Below are 7,251 nucleotides of genomic sequence, written 5' to 3' on the forward strand. Positions count from 1 at the left end.
GAAGGGTAGGGAAGGTGGTGAAGGGTAGGGAAGGTGGTGAAGGGTAGGGAAGGTGGTGAAGGGTAAGGAAGGTAGTGAAGGGTAGGGAAGGTAGTGAAAGGTAGGGAAGGTGGTGAAGGGTAGGGAAGGTGGTGAAGGGTAGGGAAGGTGGTGAAGGGTAGGGAAGGTGGTGAAGGGCGGGGAAGGGGGTGAAGGGTAGGGAAGGTAGTGAAGGGTAGGGAAGATGGTGAAGGGTAGGGAAGATGGTGAAGGGTAGGGCGGGTGGTGAAGTTGTAGGGAAGGTGGTGAAGGGTAGGGAAGGTGGTGAAGGTTAGGGAAGGGGGTGAAGGGTAGGGAAGGTGGTGAAGGGTAGGGAAGGAGGTAGGGAAGGTGGTGAAGGGTAGGGAAGGTGGTGAAGGGTAGGGAAGGAGGTGAAGGGTAGGGAAGGTGGTGAAGGGTAGGGAAGGTGGTAGGGAAGGTAGTGAAGGGTAGGGAAGGTGGTGAAGGGTAGGGAAGGTGGTAGGGAAGGTAGTGAAGGGTAGGGAAGGTGGTGAAGGTTAGGGAAGGTGGTGAAGGGTAGGGAAGGTGGTGAAGGGTAGGGAAGGTAGTGAAGGGTAGGGAAGGTGGTGAAGGTTAGGGAAGGTGGTGAAGGGTAGGGAAGGTGGTGAAGGGTAAGGAAGGTAGTGAAGGGTAGGGAAGGTGGTGAATGGTAGGGAAGGTGGTGAAGGGTAGGGAAGGTGGTGAAGGGTAGGGAAGGTGGTGAAGGGTAGGGAAGGTGGTGAAGGGCAGGGAAGGTGGTGAAGGGTAGGGAAGGTGGTGAAGGGTAGGGAAGGTGGTGAAGGGTAGGGAAGGTGGTGAAGGGTAGGGAAGGTGGTGAAGGGTAGGGAAGGTGGTGAAGGGTAGGGAAGGTGGTGAAGGGTAGGGAAGGTGGTGAAGGGTAGGGAAGGTGGTGAAGGGTAGGGAAGGTGGTGAAGGGTAGGGAAGGTGGTGAAGGGTAGGGAAGGTGGTGAAGGGTAGGGAAGGTGGTGAAGGGTTGGGAAGGTGGTGAAGGGTAGGGAAGGTGGTGAAGGGCAGGGAAGGTGGTGAAGGGTAGGGAAGGTGGTGAAGGGTAGGGAAGGTGGTGAAGGGTAGGGAAGGTGGTGAAGGGTAGGGAAGGTGGTGAAGGGTAGGGAAGGTGGTGAAGGGTAGGGAAGGTGGTGAAGGGCAGGGAAGGTGGTGAAGGGCAGGGAAGGTGGTGAAGGGCAGGGAAGGTGGTGAAGGGTAGGGAAGGTGGTGAAGGGCAGGGAAGGTGGTGAAGGGTAGAGAAGGTAGTGAAGGGTAGGGAAGGTGGTGAAGGGTAAGGAAGGTGGTAGGGAAGGTAGTGAAGGGTAGGGAAGGTGGTGAAGGGTAAGGAAGGTGGTAGGGAAGGTAGTGAAGGGTAGGGAAGGTGGTGAAGGGTAAGGAAGGTGGTAGGGAAGGTAGTGAAGGGTAGGGAAGGTGGTGAAGGGTAGGGAAGGTAGTGAAGGGTAGGGAAGGTGGTGAAGGGTAGAGAAGGTAGTGAAGAGTAGGGAAGGTGGTGAAGGGTAGGGAAGGTGGTGAAGGGCAGGAAAGGTGGTGAAGGGCAGGGAAGGTGGTGAAGGGTAGGGAAGGTGGTGAAGGGTAGGGAAGGTGGTGAAGGGTAGGGAAGGTGGTGAAGGGTAGGGAAGGTAGTGAAGGGTAGGGAAGGTGGTAGGGAAGGTGGTGAAGGGTAGGGAAGGTGGTGAAGGGTAGGGAAGGTGGTAGGGAAGGTGGTGAAGGGTAGGGAAGGTGGTGAAGGGTAGGGAAGGTGGTGAAGGGCAGGGAAGGTGGTGAAGGGTAGGGAAGGTGGTGAAGGGCAGGGAAGGTGGTGAAGGGTAGGGAAGGTGGTGAAGGGTAGGGAAGGTGGTGAAGGGCAGGGAAGGTGGTGAAGGGTAGGGAAGGTGGTGAAGGGTAGGGAAGGTGGTGAAGGGCAGGGAAGGTGGTGAAGGGTAGGGAAGGTGGTGAAGGGTAGGGAAGGTGGTGAAGGGCAGGGAAGGTGGTGAAGGGTAGGGAAGGTGGTGAAGGGTAGGGAAGGTAGTGAAGGGCAGGGAAGGTGGTGAAGGGTAGGGAAGGTGGTGAAGGGCAGGGAAGGTGGTGAAGGGTAGGGAAGGTGGTGAAGGGTAGGGAAGGTGGTGAAGGGTAGGGAAGGTGGTAGGGAAGGTGGTGAAGGGTAGGGAAGGTGGTGAAGGGTAGGGAAGGTGGTGAAGGGCAGGGAAGGTGGTGAAGGGTAGGGAAGGTGGTGAAGGGCAGGGAAGGTGGTGAAGGGTAGGGAAGGTGGTGAAGGGTAGGGAAGGTGGTGAAGGGCAGGGAAGGTGGTGAAGGGCAGGGAATGTGGTGAAGGGTAGGGAAGGTGGTGAAGGGTAGGGAAGGTAGTGAAGGGCAGGGAAGGTGGTGAAGGGTAGGGAAGGTGGTGAAGGGCAGGGAAGGTGGTGAAGGGTAGGGAAGGTGGTGAAGGGTACACAAGTACTCAGTGCTAGTATTGGTACTATGAAAAAAAAGATGTTTGTGAAGATGCTGCCTTATCGCCGGTTTAACTCTATTAGGGATTGAAACAGTCTATGGCTATTCTATCCCTTTACCACAAGGTACAAAATGAAGTGCTCACCTTGCCATAAGGGTACTAACCCAACCCACCCACTTAACCTACCCTAACCTAACCTAAACCACCCCCAACTTACCGATCCACAGAAAACGTGGATAATTGAGAACCGCCACTTTTCGTTGTACATTGTAGTCTCTACGTTGGCGACCGTAACGAAGAGCATGAGACGCAGTAGTTGAGCGTCGGCCGGGTTATCTTCTTATCTTGAGGTTATCTTGAGATGATTTCCGGGCTTTAGTGTCCCCGCGGCCCGGTCCTCGACCAGGCCTCCACCCCCAGGAAGCAGCCCGTGACAGCTGACTAACACCCAGGTACCTATTTTACTGCTAGGTAACAGGGGCATAGGGTGAAAGAAACTCTGCCCATTGTTTCTCGCCGGCGCCTGGGATCGAACCCAGGACCACAGGATCACAAGTCCAGCGTGCTGTCCGCTCAACCGACCGGTTGAGTACTAACACTGCCACAAACTCTAATGGAACCTACAATGAACAGTAACGCCTCATAAATACCTATACGCTCGCTATGGGTAGGTTAGGTGGGTTGCTCGGGTTTGTTCCCTTCTGACGAGGTTGATAGGCTCGATTTTTGACGGAGTGGCAAATCAAGAAACTAGCAGCAATAATGCAAATCATGAATATACCTTATAAACTATAAACAATTACACTAACCGCACAGTATATCTCGTATAGGCCAATATAGGCCTGTAACTATTTATTATTTAGGCTTATATCCAAGTCCGCCCCCCAAGGAGGAACTACTGACCCTTCCCAGGATGTAATCCCCCACAACAGTTGTCTAACTCCCAGGGTATCTATTTCCTGCTGGGTGAATAGAGGCATTAGGTGAAAGGAAACATACTCAACCGCTTCCTTCCCGCTCGGGGAAAATCGAGCCCGAGATTCCCGATTATGAGTCGAGAAGCGTAGCCACTGTACCACCAAGACCACTGAACTACTGACATTAGATGGGCGATAGTTCAACCATCTTGGACGCTAAGTAAGCCTTGACAATGCTGTGCCTATTGCTCACAATAACACACACACACACACACACACACACACACACACACACACACACACACACACACACACACACACACACACACACACACACACACACACACACACACACACACACACACACACACACACACACACACACACACACACACACACACACACACGGACAAATGGAATGCATTAGGAAGTGATGTGGTGGAGGCTGACTCCATACACAGTTTTAAATGTAGATATGATAGAGCCCAATAGGCTCAGGAATCTGGACACCTGTTGATTGACGGTTGAGAGGCGGGACCAAAGAGCCAGAGCTCAACCCCCGCAAACACAACTAGGTGAGTACACACACACGGGACAATAATATTGTATCTGTTATATTGACTCTTGCCATTCCTGGTAGTGAGGCCAGCTGACTGCTCTTACTGGGCTGTCGTGATGTTGCTCACACCATTGTTAACCCTGGTTAGTATCTGCGGAAGGGAGGGAAGGGAGAATCGTGGGAAGGAATTGTGGGAAGGGAGGGAGTGAGAGAGGGAGCATGTCCTACCCACAGTAATCCCCGTCTCTTCCAACAGCATGTGTGGTGGTAGTTGGGTCGCCTGCCACCACAATCACCTCCTGCTTCACCTGTCTTCACATCAAAGGTAACTTACCATTAATACCAGGAGACAGATGTAGTCAGTGTGTGTGTGTGTGTGTGTGTGTGTGTGTGTGTGTGTGTGTGTGTGTGTGTGTGTGTGTGTGTGTGTGTGTGTGTGTGTGTGTGTGTGTGTGTGTGTGTGTGTGTGTGTGTGTGTGTGTATAGGTGTGTTTATGTTTGCACACATGTGCCTCCATACATGTCTTTCCGCACGTGCCTCTCGCTGCACATACCTGGGCCTTTGAGTCAGTCTCTCATCTCTGCCTCTGTCACATATATAGATCACACACCATACAGACCCCATACACCTTCACAAACCCCCATACACACGTATACACCCCATACACCGTATACACCCCATACACCGTATACAATCATATCCATGGGGGTGTATCAAGTACCACACACACACACGCCAATTAAAAATAAAACAAACCATCGGGATGCCTGAGACGCAAGTTCAAACCCTTAGACAAGCTCAAGCATCTTAGACACAATGGCATCACCTAGGCAACAGAGGAGATAAACGTGAGAACTGCTCCCAGACGATCCCAACACCACGAGATGAACGCCCAGAGAAGCAGCATCCACCAGATACAGACACTTAATGAAGGGCTTTGTATTATTAAACCCGGGTTGTGGTATCATTATGACTTTCTCTATTAAATAATGTACTGAAATTTGGTGTAACGTGATGTCCATTATTTATGTATAATCTTTCATGAGTCAAGTTGTTGATTTGGTTTGACTCCGGACATTAAGTTGGTACGTAAGCCCTGACTCTGATGTCAACATGTGTCTGGGTATTGCCCTACCAAGCTGATGGGCACTAGGTACCCTCTACCCAGGTGATGGGCACTAGGTACCCCCTACCCAGGTGATGGGCACTAGGTACCCCCTACCCAGGTGATGGGCACTAGGTGCCCTACCCAGACCATGGTTCCCCGCCAGTCCGCTAAAACGCAGGATTACCCTCAGATAGTTATACGCAAATGATTTAGATTATAAATTTCAAAATGCGACCGAATCCCAGACTTTGACAGGGAAAAGTAGAGCAATTACCCACTCTGCCAAGAGACGACACATTGACAATATGACAGCATGTGGGCCCCTAGTATCATGGGGCCCCTCCCTGGTATCACTGGTCAATGTGTCAATACGTTATGACTAGAGAGATGGTAGGGAACCCTAAAATATATAGTATGATAAAGGTAAATCCCCATTTACCCTCAATATCATTAAGGGGCAGCCGCTACCCTACATTACATCAAGGGTTACATGGAGCCCCATGGTCTCACCTAGTTGTGCTGGCGGGGGTTGAGCTTTGGCTCTGTGGTCCCACCTCTCATTGTGAATCAACTGGAATGTGATGGTCTCCCTGTGTGGGGAATAGAGACGCATCTCCCAGAAGGAGGTGGATGCTGGGAGCCAGAAACAGGCAGAGAGGAGAGACTTAGATAACTAGGTAGAGAAACATAGACAAGGAGGGAGGGAAGGCAATAGATGCGAATAATGGGTGAAGATAGAATGCGAGAGAGAGAGAGAGAGAGAGAGAGAGAGAGAGAGAGAGAGAGAGAGAGAGAGAGAGAGAGAGAGAGAGAGAGAGAGAGAGAGAGAGAGAGAGAGAGAGAGAGAGAGAGAGAGAGAGAGAGAGAGAGAGAGAGAGAGAGAGAGAGAGAGAGAGAGAGAGAGAGAGAGAGAGAGAGAGAGAGAGAGAGAGAGAGAGAGAGAGAGAGAGAGAGAGAGAAGTGAGAGAAGTGAGAGAAAACGTTTAAACTTTTAATTTCAAGTTTTAACTTAATTGCTGACTTCACCCTTCTCCCTCTTAGTCCCACACTTCTGTGTCCCTTCCTCACTATCCATCCCTCCATCCCTCCCTCCCTCCTGCATCCCTCCACTCCCCTCTCCTTCCCTCCACTCCCCCTCCCTCCACTCCCCCTTCCCTCCTCGCTACCAAAACCTTAATGTTTACATCCAGTGTCTCAGGAATACTGTCACCTGGACCACCTACACACTTGAGACAACATTTGCATGTTTGCGGTGAGGGTTGAGCTTCAGCTGTTGGCTTCCGCTTCTCTGGTGAAGAATTACGAAGAATTAGAGGCACCAACGCGTACGTGGTCTTCCATCAGCAGTTTTGTCCTGGTCTAATATTTCCTGTACAACACTAAACTATCCCGAGTCAACACTTGGCCACGGACAGCAGTAGCGGCGTCTTCTGCCCTGGTGTCTCGCACACAACTCAATCATAACTTCACTACACTTTTAGAACGTTGTCAGACAGGAATTGAATAATTCAGGTACCTGCACCCTTTAAAACATTATATCTGAACTGTACACACTCAGACATTAACTACACAACATCCAGTCTCAGTAAATCACTTTGACGAAAACACTTGTTTCTTGTATCTATCAGAAAAAAATCAGATAAACCGTATTTCCGTCACACGCACCTCAGTACTCACCTTTTTTTCCTCTTTGTTTATAAAAGAATGATATCTTCAATAAAACAATAGACACAAACATGATTCCTGATAAATAGATCACACAGAACCTACCAGGAGCACCAAGTTACACTCAACAGCATCACACAGAACCTACCAGGAGCACCAAGTTACACTGAACAACATCACACTGAACCTACCAGGAGCACCAAGTTACACTGAACAACATCACACAGAACCTACCAGGAGCACCAAGTTACACTGAACAACATCACACTGAACCTACCAGGAGCACCAAGTTACACTGAACAACATCACACAGAACCTACCAGGAGCACCAAGTTACACTGAACAACATCACACTGAACCTACCAGGAGCACCAAGTTACACTGAACAACATCACACAGAACCTACCAGGAACACCAAGTTACACTGAACAACATCACACAGAACCTACCAGGAGCACCAAGTTACACTGAACAACATCACACAGAACCTACCAGGAGCACCAAGTTACACTGAACAACATCACA

The sequence above is a fragment of the Procambarus clarkii genome, unplaced genomic scaffold (genome assembly GCF_040958095.1).
Source record: "Procambarus clarkii isolate CNS0578487 unplaced genomic scaffold, FALCON_Pclarkii_2.0 HiC_scaffold_119, whole genome shotgun sequence".
Taxonomy (NCBI): Eukaryota; Metazoa; Arthropoda; class Malacostraca; order Decapoda; family Cambaridae; genus Procambarus; species Procambarus clarkii.